We start from the raw sequence: 19,529 nt of genomic DNA, 5'->3' as shown, positions 1-19,529 counted from the left end.
GGCCTGTCGCATGCTCTCAGCCTAATCTACCTCAAAGGGTCGTTGAGAGGATAAAATGGAGGGAGAACAATGTAAGCTGCTTTGGATCTGCATTGGGGAGAAAGGGAGGAAATGAATTATGCAAACAAAGAATAATAAACTTAGTGGTTGGCGTTGCCTGAGTTAGGAAGGACCCTGCTCTGCCCACATGGATGCTCACAGCTAAGAAACAGATCAATGCAATATTTCAACAAGAGTCATAGTCCAGTTCCTTCATCATTGTGATGTCATAGTCCAGTTCCTTCATCATTGTAATGTGACAGAGCAGAGTACTGCTTTCTTAAAGGCTGCGCTTTCCCTCTTACATTCTTCAAAGCAAGTCTCTAGCCCAGGGGTCTGCAACCTGCGGCTCTCCAGATGTTCATGGACTACAAATCCCATCAGCCCGCCAGCATGGCCAATTGGTCAGCATGGCAGGGGCTGATGGGATTTGTAGTCCATGAACATCTGGAGAGCCGCAGGTTGCAGACCCCTGCTCTTGCCTTTACAGTGGAGAAGATGTATGCTTACATGGAAATCCTGCACACCCCCTAAAACCTGACTAAAATCATGAAGTGTATGCTCAAACCTGGAGTTCCCAACATAGCGCCTGGGGTGCCAGGGAGCCCAATAACAGCTTTTGTTCAGCAGGCTTCAGGCCAGCCACTGGAGATCTGATTGACTGTGCCGATTTTTTAAAAATAGTGTTTTGGCAGCAGTCACTGCCAACCCCACAAAAGGATCTTGCCCATAAGACTGAAAGGTAAGCTGTGTATGGAAGAAAATGTTTTTAGAATGTGTTCATTTTCAAAGGTATCCTGTTCAGCAGACCTTTTGCCTGAAATGTTGAAGAGTTACTATTAGAGTTGTACATAATCTCACTACTGGATATTTAGTGGTTGGTTCCTTGGGCAGCCATCTTGGTTTTGCACCTACTAACCTATGTCAGAATTCCACGGGTTCAAAAAGGTTGAGGACCTGCAGCTTAAAGGGAAGAATACAGTCTTGCAAATATGCCTTGGGAAATCATATGAAGGGAGAAGGGAGACAAGCAAGACCACAGGCCCCTCTGCAAAGAGGAAGGCTACAAAATATACCCCAAAAGGAGCCGCATCCCTTGGGGTTCAGTCTTCCAGTCAAGCCAGGAAGAGAAGTTTCCTCAGAGCTCTCATGCTAGCACGAGTGCACAAAGGTCGTAGGACAGTGATGGCGAATCTTTTCGGGACAGAGTGCCCAAATTGCAACCCCAAACCCACTTATTTATCGCAAAGTGTCAACATGTGTCAATTTAACCTGAATACTGAGGTTGTAGTTTAGAAAAAACGGTTGGCTCCGAGGTGTGCGTTACTCAGGAGTAAGCTTGGGGGAAGTTGGTGGCTTTGCTTTGAAGCAACCGTGCAACTCTTCCAACGGGTGAATCACAACCCTAGGAGGGTTTACTCAGAAGCAAGCCCCATTGCCAGCAACTGAGCTTACTCCCAGGTAAAGGATTGTGCTTTAGTTCTTCGAATGAAAATCAGTGGGGTTTAACAGCGCTTAACAGAGCTACCTACACTGCTTCCCCAAAACTAGATCTTAGGTTTAATGCTAATAATGGAGCCCAGCGGCCCAGGCCAGCCTAGATGGGGGGGGGGGGCATTCTGTTTGTGCGTGCCCACAGAGAAGGCTCTGAGCGCCACCTCTGGTACCCGTGCCATAGGTTCGCCACCACTGACGTAGGAAGACTAACTTAGGAAGGCCGGGATGCTCTCCCCAACTAGAGACTGAAAAGACCTGCCTAGTTTCTGCCTCTGGGAACTGTGGATAGAACCATTCCAGAATGCCTTTCAATTCTCAGAAACGCCAGCTCCCCACCTGATAGGACAACACCCAAGTCCAGGTCTGTGGGTGTCCCTTCATAACCTCCTGAACCCCCCATAACAGAGACCTACCTCACACTCTGAAAATAGCCACTTATCTTGAGAGCTCAAATGAATGTATAGAAATTGAATCTCGAATTTCCTCTCTAGACAAGCATGAGGGTTTTTTCCCCTCTGAAGTAGTCTCAAGACAAATAATGTAATGTACAAGGATATCCAGGAAGAAAAATCGCACAGTGTTCAACGTGATTTCAACTGGGCACTTAAAACAGAAACACAACAAAATAGAAATTCCAGAAACAGAAAAACATCATGTAACAGCCAATCTTATAAAATAATAAGAAATGTATTATTGTGACCAACAACCCTTTTAACTGAAGCTGCAGCAAGGATCCTTTAGACTGGGCTATTATCAAATAATATAGTTTTGCTCGTCTCCGATAAAGCTTGGGTAGCTTTTGCTTTTTTTTTTTTTAAAAAAGAAGCATTTGTCACTAACATGAAACAAATTATTAAATTAAGCCCGATCCAAACAATCTTTTGTGGGATTAACAACCCTTTAGAGGGGAAAAAAAGCAGGAAATGAACCTTTCTCTTCCTTCGGGAATACGCAGAAGGATTCGGAAAGAACTAACTTATGGCTACAACGCAGCCGATGATTAATGCTACATCCTTTGGTCGACTCCGCTACTTTCACTTAATTAGTGCCTATAATTGGGAGTTGTAAAGATAAGATTAATTGAATCTTGAGAATGTTAAAAGTTTAATATGTTGGAACATGGTTCTTACGTTATCGGAGACTGCAGATTGTGGCAGCCGTGAGCCAAGTTCTACAGGAGGGTCCCACGGAGAGAATTAGGAAGGAGCTGCTTGGCCACGAACCCAACAAATTGCATTAATGTGCTCAGCCGAGGACAAGTAAAACGCCCCAGTCTGACCCCTCAGCTACCAGCACGTTCTTTGCCGTTACTGACAACAAAATGAAGACTGGTCGAGAAGCTGAACTGAACCTAGGCTGGCCAACAGCTGCTTTTCGAGTATGAAATCATAGATTATGCATCAGGATGTGTGCACAGAAATCAATCAAATCCATGCTTACTCCCACCCCTAATGACTAAGAAACTGGGGCAGGGGGGAGGAAAGAGATGTATCCACAGGTTTGAACCTGGAGATCTCCCAGAACTATGGCTCCTGATGACAAAGTTGGTTCCCTTGGAGAAAATGGCTGCTTTGAAGGATAGACGATATGGGATTATGCCCCAGTGAGCCCGCTCTTCTCCCCAACCCCCACTCTCCTCGAGCTCCACCACCAAATCTCCAGGAGGTTCAAGGAGTTGGAGATGGCAACCCATTTGAAGATTCCCTAGTGATGAAGAAAGCACCTGCCTTGGGCAACTTTGTACAATTCAGGAAAACTCTACATCATGTTCAATCTAAAACATTTGGGCAATGATCAGAGCCCGGTGTCCACAGCTAAAGAAAGCAAATCTCAAGTCTTTGTTATCAAGTGTCAGTCTCTTTCTCAATCACCAAATTCAGTCAACCAGTCTTTGTTCTGGGAATGAAACCAGCCAAGCCATAACCAACCTCAAAAAACAAAACAAAACAAACAAAAACAAACCAACCAGTCACACAAGATCAGAAACCCAGAGAGGAAATCAAAGCCTCTGGGTTTTACTTAGAAGAAGAAGAGTTTGGATTTATATCCCCCCTTTCTCTCTGATAAGGAGACTCAAAGGGGCTTACAATCTCCTTTCCCTTCCCACTCTCACAACAAACACCCTGTGAGGTGGGGGGGGGGGGCTGAGAGAGCTCAGAAGAACTGTGACTAGCCCAAGGTCACCTAGCTGGCATGTGTTGGAATGCACAAGCTAAACTAATGCACCAGATAAGCAACCACAGCTCAAGTGGCAGAGCAGGTAATTAAACCGGGTTCCTCCAGGTTAGAATGCACCTGCTCTTAAACACTATACCAGCCATTCTCAACCAGGGTTCCCTGGTACCCTGGGGTGCTGTGAGCATGTGGCAACACTACCGCCTCCCCCCCTCATTTTTGTGGTGTCTCCCACCGGCGCCAGCAAGGACATGGAGCTGGCCCATGGGGCAGGGCCTGCCACAAGGTCAGCAGTCACCCCCCCCCCCCCAGTGCTACCCTTCACCCTGGGAGGGGAAGGTGGGGTGTGTGGCAAGCAGGGGCAATGGGAGAAGGTGGAGGGTGGCGGCAGGGGTACCGTGAGATATGAAGAGTGAGGTCAAGGGTACCCTGACCTCGAAAAGGTTGGGAAACACTGCACTATACCATACACAGGATCGTCTGCATCCTCAATACACAGCAGGCACTTGAGAGACAAGACTGCACACTTGTCAAGTCCCCAAATAAAGCTTTCTTAAATATTTTAGCCTCCAACTCACAATCATTCTCAACAGAGAGCAATGTAGCAGCCCAATTGCCCAGCTTCCTAAGAATTCACGTTGGCATCTAAGGACCCGGTCTTTCATGCTGTAAAGCAGAACCTAAGAAATGGATTGCTGACGCCTGAAATTATTTTACTCTCGTTTTTCTTTGCAAGCTTCTTTCTGATGTTCTTCAAAGAATCCAGCTGCATGCTGAAAGGGTTCCACAAACCAGAAAATATAATCCCATGTTTGAATTGGGTTTTTCTCCCAGATACAAATTTTCATGCTTTCGTGGCTGCCTGCTGTTCGGGAGATTTCCCTCCTCACAGTCTGCCTGTGATCTCTGAAACGTCCATCGGCCCGAAATAAAACGAGACGTTGGCCTCCTTCTGCAATCCCTGCGCTCCCAGTTAACATGTGTCTGTTATCAATTACTGCGATGAAAACGAACAACATTTTGCCATTTCTGTCACGATTCAAAGCGTGCACGGACGCCACACGCACCGGCTCAGTAATCCTCATGACAACCCTGCACAGCGGGCCGGTACTGTCATCCGCACCCAGTGCACGGCGAGAGCACTCAGAGACTGAGAAAGTACGGTCACTGAATTACTGGCTGTTGTGAGTTTTCCAGGCTGCGTGGCCGTGGTTTGGTAGATTTTGCTCCTTACATTTCAGCCGCATCTACGGCCGGCCTCTTCAGAGGCATGCCACGGTGAGATGAATCCAGGCGCACAGAGTTGAGAGTTAAAAGCCAGCCTCTCAGAGGCTTTGCTCTCATGTGTACCAGACTTCCTGTGCCCAGGAATAAGCTAGAACAGAGGTCTGCAACCTGCGGCTCGCCAGATGTTTGGAATATGGTGTTTGGAATATGCTGCCACAGGAGGTGGTGATGGCCACTAACCTGGATAGCTTTAAAAAGGGCTTGGACAGATTTATGGAGGAGAAGTCGATCTATGGCTACCAATCTTGATCCTCCTTGATCTGAGATTGCAAAGGCCTTAGCAGACCAGGTGCTCAGGAGCAGCAGCAACAGCAGGCCATTGCTTTCACATCCTGCAGGTGAGCTCCCAAAGGCACCTGGTGGGCCACTGCGAGTAGCAGAGTGCTGGACTAGATGGACTCTGGTCTGATCCAGCAGGCTAGTTCTTATGTTCTTATGTTCATGGACTACAAATCCCAATTGGCCATGCTGGCAGGGGCTGATGGGAATTGTGTAGTCCATGCACATCTGGAGAGCCGCAGGTTGCAGACCCCTGAGCTAGAACAACAGGGCTGTTTCCCCCAGCAGCTGCTTCCACGCTCACTGCAACGGGGCTCGTTTCCCCAGCCTGCTCTACCTGCCTCTTGCCAAGCAGCAATTTAATTTTCCGTTTTAAGTTCTCCAGTTTCCATGCTCTAGGAGAGAGACAGTGATAACAGGTTGTCCTCAGGGAAGGAGTCAAAATGTCAGGGAAGATCAAACTGTTTGCTCATTAACCTCAAGGCGAGGTGTCAAAACAAGAGGGAGATGTTCAAATACCCAGAAATATCATTTCTGCCAGCGCTCTGAAACCCTGCCATTAGGGTGGCAGCAAGGCCCAGGCAGTGCACCGCCGCCTATCTCATCTCATTAAATCATTTGCTTTAATGGATCGGCCGCCCCCCCACATGCAAACCCCCCTCTGGAAAAGAGGTTCATCATGCCAAGGAGGTGAAAGGACAGATTTCTCATGTCGGAGGCAGACGAACAAACAATTTAAAATCCCCGAGCGTCCGCAGAACGGCTCTAGGCACCCGAGCAGACGGCAGTGGAGAGTTTTTCCAGGCAAGGATACAGAGAAAACTTTGCGCGAAGTCACAATTTGGGGAAAGTCTCCCATCCGACCCTGCTTAGCTTCCAAGATGAGGGTAGCCTGCATCACCCAAGTCAGGGCTCCGCATGACTCTAGGGATCAAGTTGAATCCTCTTGTTCATCGGCATTTACAATGATGGAGAAAGAAAGGAATGCTGAATACTGACTGTGAAAGTGTCAAGTCTCTTCCAGTTACATCAGCGGACATGGGACTCCCAAGGAGGAATGTAAATTCTAGAAATGGAGCACTTCTGAGGAAGGAGTCGTTTCGGTCAACTACAGGCACTCTGCATTTAAATGATAAAATGATGCCAGGCTGCATCCAGATCAGGGACGGAGTGAGGGGGAACTGGGCCTGGGGCATGCGCACACCCTGCACCCCTGCCACGGTGTTGCCTGCCCCGCCTCTGGAACGCCCCTGCCACAGTGCTGCCCGGGGCATCATACGACCCCACCCTGTTGGCGCTACGCCACTGATCTAGATGCCAGACTGAGCCCTGAAAGAGCATGCTGGGAAAACACTGAAATCCTCCGTGGTGTCCAAAAAAAGCCCCTCTCCGCTAAGCTGGAGAATCCTGGCATGTTTGGCTAAGAAGAAGAAGAAGAGGAAGAAGAAGAAGAGGAGGAGGAGGAGTTTGGATTTATATCCCCCCTTTCTCTCCTGCAGGAGACTCAGAGGGGCTTGCAATCTCCTTGCCCTTCCCCCCTCACAACAAACACCCTGTGAGGTAGATGGGGCTGATAGAGCTCCGAGAAGCTGTGACTAGCCCAAGGTCACCCAGCTGGCATGTGTGGGAGTGTACAGGCTAATCTGAATTCCCCAGATAAACCTCCACAGCTCAGGCGGCAGAGCGGGGAATCAAACCCGGTTCCTCCAGATTAGATACACGAGCTCTTAACCTCCTAGGCCACTGCTAAGGAGGTGTCAAGCAGCCCAGAGTGGCCGCCGTGCATTTGAACTTCCTCAGAGGTTTCAGAACAAAAAAGGAGGGGAGGAAAGGCTCCATTAGACCCTCTAGGCAGGTTGATGTCAAGGCATCAAACCGTTTTGCACCTGGTCCTTCATGTGGAACCTTTAGGCAACAGGGCAGGATGAAAGACAGTTTGCTTGTGGAGTCCTGAATCTCTCCAAAACCTGTTGAAATGTATCCGGCTTCAAGAACATCTTACTGTGGTCAACCATCCACCTGCTGAGCTGGGGAGCATGGATGTCCTGAACACTGAAATATGCTCTGCACATCTCGAATCAGATCCATCGGTGCTCACACTGGTGAAGTGGGACAGGGTTGATTCCTTCCTATCTGTTTACATGGGCTAGGGAGACAGATATTGTCTGAGATTACCAAGATAAAATTCTGACATATTTGAGGGTGAAAGAGTTAATCCAATAGCTCCGATCTTTAGCCAACTGACTCTCTTTGCCTTGCCTTGGCTACTTCAGCTTCCTGGTCATGTTTTCCTTGACTTGTGGCCTTCTGCCCCATCAGATTGATCCCTGAATGGTTTTGGAACTAAGCTGGTATTAATTATATCCCCTTGGAGCAGGGGTCTGCAACCTGCAGCTCTCCAGAAGTTCATGGACTACAATTCCAGTCAGCCCCTGCCAGCATGGGCAATGAACATCTGGAGAGCCGCAGGTTGCAGACCCCCTTGGAGCAACTGAGCTACTGGGGCCACTACCCCTTGCTCTGGCAGGGAGAATCTAAAATACTGACCTTGACATTTCCCTTCATGATGATCTTGAAAAGGTAGTGGAGAAGATACTACTGTGTGGGGCTTAAGTACTACCTCACCCACTGTACAGATCAGATACAGGAGATCACTGGACCCTATGGGTCAGCAAAGGTGCGCTCTGCAGAACTGCACTCAGGATGCACAGGACCAAATTAACAGGCCTTTGCAGATAATCTTCCTAAAGAAGACTTCTTCTGATCAACTCTATCATCTCCCTTGGGTGAGGGTTGCTTGGACTTGGGAGTCAGAGCACCTGGTTGCACCTGGAAAGAAAAAAAATGTTCCTGTAACACTACACTGTGTTGGCTATAATATCCCAATAGGCCCGCTCCTGAGTTGGCAAGCACACTGGCAGTTTCGTTCCCTGAGGCAGGGATACACGAATGATCCCTGATCCCAGAGCTAGACACCCCCCCCCCCCCCCCCAGAATACCTCTACACCAGTGGTTCTCAACCTTCCTAATGCCGTTACCCTTTAATACAGTTCCTCATGTTGTGGTGACCCCCAACCCTAATATTTATCCATTTTACAGACGGAGAACACTGATGCAGAGAGTCTTAGGTGACCCCTGTGAATGGGTTGTTCGACCCCCAAAGGGGTCCTGACAACCAGGTTGAGAACCACTGCTCTACACGTCAAGAAGCCCCTTGGGCTGTTGCCAGACCAACTGAAGGCTACTGTCCAGGTAAAAACCTCTGAAGAGGAGGAAGGATGGGTATATGCAGGCAAGTCTCCATAAGGCTGATGACGGCCAGCGCCTCGCTGTGCCACAAGACTACAACTATGAATCTGAGTAGTACAGCAACACTTTCTTGTTCAGTCACAGTTGACTTATGGGAATCCTATCGGGTTTTCAAGGCAAGAGACATTCGGAGGTTCGCCATTGCCCAAAATCTCTCTCCAGTCCACAAAAATACGGAGCACAATTCCTGAGAATTTTTCTGATGGCGATAGCTGCTCTATATATAGCTCAGACCTTCTGGAAAAGCTGGAGCGCAACCAAGATATTCTGTTCTTAGCACTCACACCTGGGGGAGGAGACCCCGCATCTGTCAAACAGAGAGCAACACATTCTACAGCACAGCCCTGGGAGACTCGCTCCTTCTTCATCGCTGATCTCTCAAGGGAAGCATGGCTCCACGCTTGCTGTGTGCCCTCGCTGGGATGAGGCTGTTGCTATTAGACACACTACCTGGAAGTCGACTGGGAGGGGTTTAGCTTGCCCTGATGATTCTGTCCTGGGATTCAAGGCCCTGTGGGAACCACTGATCCCTGTGGCAGGAGGCAGCCACTGTTTTTTCTGGGCTGCCTTGGTTGGGCGGTGCACCCCTCCCCAGGGCCAGAACAAGGGGTGGATTTCTCCCACCTGCATACCTGGGGGAGCAAGGAGAATGGTGTAAGCTTGAGAACCTGAACTGACCCTCTTGCACCCTCTGGTGGCTGCAGATGGAATGCAACCCTGCAAAGGCGTGGGATTCTTTAGCTGAGGCCTGAGGTAGCCAACCCAGGTATGTCAAGGAGATCCTGTAAAAGACAGTGAGGCTTCCAAATTTGTCTGCACTAGAGATGCAAAATCTCTGACGCCGTGGGGGTGGGGATAGTGTGTCTTTTATTTTATTTTTAATGTAAATGTTTGAGAAAACTGACATCACATTTCACTGCTTTAATAATGTAAAATGAATCACGTATTACTTAGTTAACATATAAAATGGTCCCACGTGACCTCATAAAATAACCAAATAAAGAATCAAATATTCATGAGATTTAAAATTATGGATGTCTTCATTTTCTATAAGAAAAAAATGCAAAGTATACCTAATACTTGAAAGAGATGCAAACCCCCATACCTGGGTACCCCGTACACAGTGTGTGTATCTTAATTTTTGCCACCAGAGAGGGAGGAGAAAACGGATGTTGCCGGCAGAAAACAAGTTCCGTAGTAAACAAAAAGAAGCATAGTATTTGGACAGAAACACTCTCATACAATCACCATAGGTGGGATTACCTGGATATCGGACTTGATAACAGTGAAACCACCGGACTAAAGTCATATGTTTGCAGAGCATGGTGTGGGCTGCCTTTCTTCCAGATGCAGCTCCCTACTGATACTTCATGGCCTCTGTAAAAGTGTCCCCCCATGAAAAAAATGCCCCCTCCCAGCTATCGGGGAGATTAAGACATCAACAATGCTTCCTCTTTTAGACTGAAGAACTAAGACTCTCACTCCACACACAGCTATTTTCAGACTGCCAGATGTAGCCAGCTTTCATCAGTTTCAGTCCTCAAATCTTGGCGCCTCGTCTTGCCTGCCAGCTCCCCACTCCCTTGGCTCCAGACTTGCCAGTCCAGGTTCCTGGGTTGCCCCTAGCAACCCAACAGCCTTCCAGCTCCCACTCTCCTCTTGGCCTATGTTTCCTCAAGAAGCAACTGAAACCGCCTCCTCCTCCCTTGCTACCGTGTTTCTCCGAAAATAAGACAGTGTCTTATATTAATTTTTGCTCCCAAAGATGCGCTACATCTTATTTTCAGGGGCTGTCTTACTTTTCCGCTCCACAGCTGAATGCTCTGGTGTTCTGTTCGACGGGCATGCTTCCAAACAATAACTTTGCTATGTCTTACTTTCGGGGGATGTTTTATATCTAGCACTTCAGCAAAACCTCTACTATGTCTTATTCTCAGGGGATGTCTTATTTTAGGAGAAACAGGGTAGCAAGGCTTATGAAGGCATCAACTGCGGCGTTTTCTCACAAGCTTCTGCTCCGCAGCCAGGGTTGGTATGACCAGAGTTAACTCTGGACACGGTACCCTGAGCTGCATGTTGTATCCACAACCCTGTGCTCTTTTTGCTGGTCTCGTGTTAAAAGCCCTGTATGGCAGATCTGCTTTCTTAAGGTAGTGAGCAGGCAGTTTATGAACAGCCCTTCTTTGCTGATGACAACATTAGAAACCATCCCAGGTGAGTTCACGAAATTAAGGAGATCCCTCACGTTTTTATTCTGTGGTAGGTGAAAAGGAACTGAGTGGTAAAGGAACAACCCAACCCCCCCAACCCCCACCCCCCCGGAGCATGCACGGACCAAGTCTACACTTCTGGAGGAGAGAATTTTCCTGCCTAAATTGTAGCTTTAGAACATAGGTGCCAAACTCGTGGCCCTACAGATGTTATGGACTACAGTTCCCATCATTCCCTGGCAGCATCATGCTGGCAAGGGATGATGGGAACTGTAGTCCATAACATACCATCTGGAGGGCTGCGAGTTTGACACACGTGCTTTAGAAGTTTCTGAGTTTGTTGCTCCATAGGGGTGCAAAGCCCTTCACTGTGATGCACAAAGACTATGAAAATATATATACTATTTTAATTTGATTGAACTAGATCAGGGGTAGGGAACCTGCGGCTCTCCAGATGTTCAGGAACTACAATTCCCATCAGCCCCTACCAGCATGGCCAATTGGCCATGCTGACAGAGGCTGATGAGAATTGTAGTTATCTAGGCTGCTGGTCCCTGATCTAGTCACTAGCAAAGATTTTTTGCACTCTCTCTTTCTATCATGCACAGGTACACACATACCCCCCCCCCCCATCACCTTTCTCATGTTTTGTCTGAAGGGTGCTCCAGACAGAAAAATCCTGTTGGCCAGAGACCCCAAACTGCATTTGCTTTCCTGGACTACTTTAGCTGGACAGTCCCGTGAGCCCCCTCGATCTTGCTGAAGAGAATGCTATTAATAGTACCATTTTCTTGGTGCTTTGTTTATTCCCCTGGAAGGGCCTGATGGATGTGAATAATTATCAGACTATAAAAGCAAGCAAATGTGTTATTTTCTATCACTCCACATCATCAAACAAATAAAGTGTGAAACAGTGTTTCTGAATACAATTTTCTCCTCTAACGGCTTAGAATTATTATCAAGAACAATGAAAATAAATAAGCAGAGGACTGGTAAGTTTAAAAATTAAATATCCGTGTCAAGTGAGAGAAAAACAGATCAGCCATTTCAGAGTATAAGGACCGAGTCAGAAAACCTGTCAAAGATGACAAGGCAGACGAGTCACAGAGAGAGAGATGGACTAGCACGGGCATCAAGAGCCCAAGAAGGAATCTCCGACCTAGTTCATATGCTAAATCTTGTACGGGGGACCAATATACTATGCCTGATTCAAATGCAATGCACACTATCAAAATGTTATTCTCATCAGAAAGCAGCAGCCTTTGGCAAAACTTTTGTTTTCTCTACTGGTTCTCCCTGTTGCTACTTAATTGGTCCCTCCTGTAACCATTCGTGTATTTACAACAACAGCCTCCAAAGAGTTATCACCCTGGGCTTTCAATTTAGTCTTCGCACCTCCACAAATAGACCTCCACCAGATTACAAAACTCAGAAGCTCGCCTAAGGATTTGTATGCATCCCAACCCCTGGTGTTTGTCAGGGACTGTCATGCCTCATGGAACACAGGGCCAATCCCTGCCCAGTCCTCCTAGGAAATGTCCACCACCACCCCTAAGACTGGCATAGCTTCCCTAAGAATTTGTTTTCAATGTCGAACTGCTGCTGGAACACAAAGTCATCCTAACCAATAAAGGGCTAAGTGACGGAATGTTGCGACAACAAATCCTCCACCAATCGGTGAGCAGGACTCATGAAGGGAGTCCTCCTTGCCCTCTGGGGGGCAACAATCCATCCCCTCTCCTGCCCAACTACCCCCGACCGAGCAGCAAGACCCAGTAGCCCATCCCCAACAGCAGGGCTCAGGTCACGAGTAGCCCTCCAGTCTCCCCCTCCACCCCAGCAGGGTGCCCAGGCCGGTGGAGCAGCCTGGTAAATGCTTCTTCACACACCCTTGGCTACAGTCCACTGCATCTCCCTCACAATGGGCTTTGCTGCTTGTATCTAATATTTAACCTAAATATTGCATTTAATTTTCTATTTACTCCCGTTTTAGCCAGGGTGAAAAACAATGGTCTTCTGCAAATCATCTTGCCAGTCTCCATTTACCACTGCACATATGAACAGTTAAACAACATTCTACATACTTTTTAAGGGGCTATTCAGGAAAGTACCTCTTTCTTTCACATTGTTTACAATGTCCTAGGATCCTGGTGGCTAACCTATGGCATGCATGCCAGAGGCTGCACTCCGAGCCATCTCTGTGGGCATGCACGAACAGAGTTTGTCATGTGTGGAGGCAGAAAATCACCCCCCCACACACACACACACACATATCTAGGCTGAGCTGGGTTGCTGGGCACCCAACTACCACCAAACTTACTCCCGAGTAACACGCGCCTCGGAGCCAACTGCTTTTTCTAAACTAAAACCTCAGTATTCAGGTTAAATTGCTGTGTTGGCACTTTGCGATAAATAAGTGGGTTTTGGGTTGCAGTTGGGCACTTGGTCTCAAAAAGGTTCGCCATCGCTGCCCTAGGACTAGATGTGTCTCACAAGAGAGGTATTTTTGAGCCATCCCTGATTTCCTTCTAGAAAAGGAAGTCACACTTCTGTCCAAGTGGAGCAGGAACTGGTGGCAGAGTAATTATTCCAGAAATGTCACCTGATCATACAGTTGAGCTGCAAAGCTGTACACACACATGCCCCACCCTCCGCAACCTTCTCTGCTGAACCGTCTCTATTCTTCTTTCAGGAACAACAACCTATGAAAGTGATGGCGAACCTTTTCGAGGCCGAGTGCCCAAACCGCAACCCCAAACCCACTTCTTTATCGCAAAGTCCCAACACGGCAATGTAACCTGAATACTGAGGTTTTAGTTTAGAAAAAAAAGGTTGCCTCCGAGACATGCATTACTCAGGAGTAAGCTTGGTGGTAGTCGGTGGCTTTGCTTTGAAGCAACCATGCAACTCTTCCAATGGGTGAATCACGACCCTAGGAGAGTTTACTCAGAAGCAAGCCCCATTGCCAGCAACCGAGCTTACTCCCAGGTAAAGGATCGTGCTTTAGTTCTCCGCATGAAAATCAGTGGGGTTTAACAGCGCTTAACAGGGTTACCTACACTGCTTCCCCAAAACTAGGTCTTAGGTTTAATGCTAATAAACGAGCCCAGTGGCCCAGGCCAGCCTAGATGTGGTGGGGGGAGACTATTTGCACATGCCCACAGAGAGGGCTCTGAGTGCCACCTCTGGCACCCATGCCATAGGTTTGCCACCACTGACCTATGAGGTAAAGAGGCAACCACCAAGCCATACATGCTCCAAGAGGGGCTGAAGCGTGCTTTGCGGAAGAAAGATGCAATGGTGGATGGATCTGCCACTGTGTGCCACGTTGGTTGGAAAAGGCTCATGCAGAAACACAAAGTGCCACCTTTATGTCAGTATGCAGCAGTGATATCTTCCCTAAGAAAACAGGAGCACTGTATTACGATTCCTGGACTCTGGCAATACAGGCAGCAGGTGCGACCAACCTGGCAAACAGCAGCACAAGGAAGCATTATTAATCCAACTGCAAAGGAGGTAGTTGGCCCGCTGTTCTGGGGAACATACACTCTCTCTTTAAGCAAGGGAGCCCTCCTATTTTAATCTGTGGGGGAACCTGATGTACCCTACGTGCCAAAAACTAGGGTAATGCTAAGGTAACATTTTTTGGGGAAACTAAAATAGGTTGGTGTTACGAACATCCATGTATCCCTGGATTCAACGCCCCCAAATGCCGTCAGCATTCCTTCACCTGGCTTGTCTTCTCCCACAGATTTCAAAACAGTCGTTCCAAATGTGTTGATAACTGTCCTACAAAGAGGTAGAGCTCGAGAAAGCACTAACACCTCTCATCCTCGCTCGCCGCTCCAACACGACAACAATTAAGCAGCGATTAGATTATTCAACTTCCTTGCAGCCTTCCTTCTCCCGGAGCAAAGGGTTCAACCAGCAGGCTTTTGAAAATGTCACTCCCATCCGACTTGTGTTGGAAAGTACGAAAGTCAATTTCACAGTGTCTGCACAAGGTCTAGGCAGAGGAGAGCCCCGTTCGGATTTTAACATGCTATAATTACTGAAATCAGGAACAGTAACCAAAGGGAAAGGAACAGCCGCACTTTTAAAATGCTGGAGACCAGGAGTCAAGCAGAGAGTTCGCCATCTGTCTTCGGGCAGATTTACCCACGCCAAACAAACTGACCCGTGGAAGAAACAAATACCGACATGCCCTATCCCCAATGACAAAGAAAACAAAAAGTCATTATTTCAGTCTCTGTAAGATGTAAACGTGCCCAGGGACAGACAATCCGAACACTATAGGCCAGGGGTCAGCAACCTGTGGCTCTCCAGATGTTCATGGACTACAAATCCCACCAGCCCCTGCCGCCATGGCCAATTTGGAGAGCCGCAGGTTGCAGACCCCTGCTATAGGCAGTCTTGGGGTGCAGAAACACTGCCCAAGACAACTCTGAGCTCAGTGTAGACTCGTGGAGGAGGGAAAGCTCCGAGCACCCACCTCCAACAGCAGGGGTTGCATCCTTTCCGCCCCTTTAAGAAAACAGATGTTCAGGCTTCCAAAGAGCCCTCAAGGCATCCAGCAGCTTGTCTGGGGGCACATGTTCAGTTCCCCATCAGTTCCTTGGACTCTGAGGCCAAGCAACAGCAACCACAGAGCAGATTTGGATAGGACAAAAAGAATCACACAAGGCGCTTCAGTTATGTTCAAACAACAATCCCTTACTGTATGTGAGAGAGAAGAGAGGCGAAAGGAGCCAGGAGCAGATGCGGCAATGGCACAAGACATTGTTGCTCACATTCTGGGAAGTCAATAGATTTTTCTGAGACCTCAATAGAGAGTGGGTTCAAAATCTTTTACACTGCAGTCCCTGTAGAGTGTTACATCACTCTAAGCCAGTGGTGGCGAACCTTTGGCACTCCAGATGTTATGGACTACAATTCCCATCAGCTCCTGCCAGTATGGCCAATTGGCCATGCTGCCAGGGGCTGATGGGAATTGTAGTCCATAACATCTGGAGTGCCAAAGGTTCGCCACCACAGCTCTAAGCCCATGGATTCCAATGGGCCTTGAGTCTCGACTGCAGTGATTCGGCACAGGACTGCAAAGTTAGAGCTGAAGCAGAAAATCCACATCCCTGCTGTCGCCACAGCAACCACCAGTGGCTGTAATTTGACACCCTTTCGTGGAACCCCAAAGAACCGCCCTGCTGGATCAGATCAGTGGCTCATTTGGACCAGCTTCCTATTTCACACAGCGGCAGGAAGATGCCAACAAATGGACCTTTCCCCTGATGTTGCCTCCTAGCACAGATATTTGGAAGTTTGTTGCCTTTAAATACGGAGACACCATGTCACCTGCTTCCCTCTATTAGAATCACAGAATCATACAGTTGGAAGAGACTCCAAGGGCCATCAAGTCCAACCCCCTGCAATGCAGGAACACACAATTAAAGCACTCCTGACAGATGGCCATAGTCTGTTTAAAAACCTCCAAAGAAAGAGACTCCACCACACTCCGAGGTAGGGTATTCCACTGTCAAACAGCCCTTACTGTCAGGGAGTTCTTCCTAATGTTTAGGTGGAATCTCTTTTTCTTCACCTTGAACCCATTACTCCTGGTCCTAGTCTCTGCAGCAGCAGAAAACAAGATTGCTCCCTCACCAACATGACATTCCTTCAAATATCTAAACATGGCTATCATGTCACCTCTTAACCTTCTCTTCACCAAACTAAACATAGCCAGCTCCCTCAGTCTCTCCTCGTAGGGCAGGGATTCCAGACCTTTTACCATTTGGGTTGCCCTCCTCTGGACCCGTTCCAGCTTGTCAATATCCTTCCTGAATTGCGGTGCCCAGGAAGTGTATTAAAAAACTTCCGTGCTGCCATTTCCTTCATTGAGGGTAGTTTACAAATTTCCATAGTAAAACCATTAACAAATCATCCTATAAAAGAACTAAGATCATTATTCTAAAAGAAACAAACAAAAACCTCACATTATTCTTGCCCTCGATCAGGCCAGTGACAGGCTCCAGCTTTCAACAAAATGAACTTCAGACTCTGACTATGAAGTTTGCTATCGGAAATTGTGGCTTCTGCGGTTCAGGGGTGGGGAAACAAGTATCCTGCATGACATGGTGGGCTCAATGCTGCCTGGAGAGATGCAGAATGGAGCCACTGTCAAAGGACCCATGGCTAGGAAAAGGCACCAGCACTGGCAGGGGACAGGAGAAGGATGCCTGGCCCAATCTGTCATGTCTTTTACTTGCAAATAAGCTGGGGGGGGGGGGGAGAGTCAGGGGAATGCCATGGGGCTTCTTCAGGAAATCTTGATTCCTGAGCGCTTCCTTGCTTTGGTGCAAGGACATAGGTGGTGGGGGGGGGGTTTCCCCGGGTTCAACCCCCCCATTACATGTCCAAAGCTTTGCCCCCCGTTTGTGGGGATATTTTGTATTTTGCAGGTTTTTTTTTCAGTTTTTGGCCTGTAGGGGGTGCAGCTTTTAGTCTAGGTCTAGGAGCCTAAATACTCCCACTGCTTTTCTTTAAATGCTGATTCTCTCCCTGTAGCCCAACTGAGGATATTTTGTCCAAACTGAGATACGCAGTGGAAGTAAAAATGTTGCAAAGACCAAAACAAAAACAAAAAAAAAGGAGCAGCGTAGGAGGTTAAGAGCTCATGTCTCTAATCTGGAGGAACCGAGTTTGATTCCCAGCTCTGCCGCCTGAGCTGTGGAGGCTTATCTGGGGAATTCAGATTAGCCTGTACACTCCCACACACGCCAGCTGGGTGACCTTGGGCTAGTCACAGCTTCTCGGAGCTCTCTCAGCCCCACCTACCTCACAGGGTGTTTGTTGTGAGGGGGGAAGGGCAAGGAGATTGTAAGCCCCTTTGAGTCTCCTACAGGAGAGAAAGGGGGGATATAAATCCAACTTCTTCTTCTTCTAAAACATTTTCAGGGATTTCAGGGATTTTTCCAGGGATTTTTCAGGGGACTCTCTTGACGATACCATCCACGTTTGGTGAGGTTCGGTTCAGGGGGTTCAAAGTTATGGACTCCCAAAGGGGATGCCCCCATCCCCCATTGTTTCCAATGGGAGCTAATAGAAGATGGGGGCTACACCTTTCACGGTCCATAACTTTGGACCCCCTGAACCAAACTTCACCAAACCTGGGTGGTATCATCAGGAGAGTCTCCTAAAGATACACGGAACGTTTGGTGCTGCTAGCTTAACAATTGCACCCCCAACAGCTGGGTCAACAACAAAGAGCTTAGGCCCAGGGGAAGGGAGCACCATGTTCCTTTTCTCTTCTTCCCTCTGGAAAGTGCAGCAACCCCCCCACCAGACATCGTGGGCATGCGGTCGGGTTTTTTTTTTTCAGTTCAATTCAAAATTACTACTAAACGTTGGGTCGTTTTTACTGCGCTTCTCACTTACACTGTTGCATAACTGCGGTTTTCTTCCTGTTTGATTAATAAGCTGTATGAAACTATTTTGAAATAACGAAACCAGTTTAATAATAATCTGGTTTAATAATGAATCGGGGGTTTTCCACTATTATTATTTTTACCTGTGTCTGTTTTATTTCATTTTTTGCAAATTATTTTTATAATACAAAGCGCCACACATGATTGGACTGTATTTTTCAAAATAAATGAATGTGTAAAGAATTGTTTCTTTTGTTCCGGGGCCGGGGAGGGAGGGGGGAGAGAAAGATGACAGCAGAGTGAAGGCATTTTCCAAATTTTTGACATGCCCCAAAGGTTTGCCATCACTGCTCTAGACTGATTCTGCATTGAGAAGGGAGTTGGACCGGATGACAAGTACGGCCCCCTCAAAATCTACAATTCTAACTCTGAAGCGACTTGGCAGCACTTAACACACATACTACATGCATTAGACTTGTTCTCGCATTTGCGACCTTTAGTTTCAAGCTTATTTACAACGCCTAGCAGTTTATGGTTCATCTCTACTACCCAGTGTGTCCTCCACTAGGAATCTATTTTTGCTTATGAACTGCCAGATCATTTATCCCATGTTATTTTCTGTAACTGCACACCTTCTTCCGATAGTTTTGTATCCATGCCAACTCACTTGTATTTAACTCAGTTTGCTTTTGCAGTGTATTCTGCAATAGTGCCTTCCACTGAACACTCTGGAGTCTGCTTCTTTCTACTGACAGTCGTGTACTCCACACTGGAACAGAGGTTTCCTATTGAAAGGGTCCACATTACCCTCTTTACCCAGTGCGGTAGTGTCCAGGCCCAGGAGGCCAGGCCTACTTTGTTTTCAGAGATGCAACATCCCCACTCAGCCAGCGTTGAGCAAATCAAAGCCAATTCACTTTCCAAAGTTGCTGTAACAATAAAACAGAAAACACCAATGGAGCTGAAACAGAAACATTCTGCTGAGTGATAAACCACATCGGACGTCAGCATGGATTCTTAGGGCCTTTTTGGCTCCAGGGTTTCTTGGGGGGGGGGGGGAGCATCCTGTCTTGAGAGGAAGATCAGGGAAGAAACGCGGCCATTTGTAGCCACAGCTGGATTTCGAAGGTATAAAATGGCTTGGCGGCAGAGCGCGCAACAAAGGCGGCGAGACGGTGAAAATGGGCAGCTCTCAGCAAGCAGGAACCAAGACCAGGATGGGTTTCAAAGGGCTGCAGCCCAGTTGCAAAAGATGGAACTTCTGCCGGCTCCCAAGCAAGAGGATGCCCAAAGACATGGCCCATTTGGCAAGCCT

At 47.8% G+C, this 19,529-nt stretch overlaps 1 protein-coding gene across 1 annotated transcript in view; it reads right to left on the bottom strand.

Moving 5' to 3' along the window:
* Positions 1 to 14,840, bottom strand: part of LOC125432792 (lysine-specific demethylase 4B-like) — a 136,351-nt gene extending 121,511 nt beyond the window's left edge. The window contains exons 1-3 of the mRNA XM_048496731.1: positions 14,836 to 14,840; positions 5,192 to 5,198; positions 4,365 to 4,370 (exon numbers count right to left, since the gene is read on the bottom strand). The gene's annotated coding sequence lies outside the window, so the exon portion shown is untranslated. The remainder of the gene's footprint in view (positions 1 to 4,364; positions 4,371 to 5,191; positions 5,199 to 14,835) is intronic.
* Between the last annotated feature and the right edge of the window lie 4,689 nt (positions 14,841 to 19,529).

This window comes from Sphaerodactylus townsendi, linkage group LG05, assembly GCF_021028975.2.
Source record: "Sphaerodactylus townsendi isolate TG3544 linkage group LG05, MPM_Stown_v2.3, whole genome shotgun sequence".
In the NCBI taxonomy this organism is placed as follows: Eukaryota; Metazoa; Chordata; class Lepidosauria; order Squamata; family Sphaerodactylidae; genus Sphaerodactylus; species Sphaerodactylus townsendi.
The sequence above is the reverse complement of the archived record's forward strand: the minus strand, read 5'-3'. Positions and strand labels throughout refer to the sequence as shown.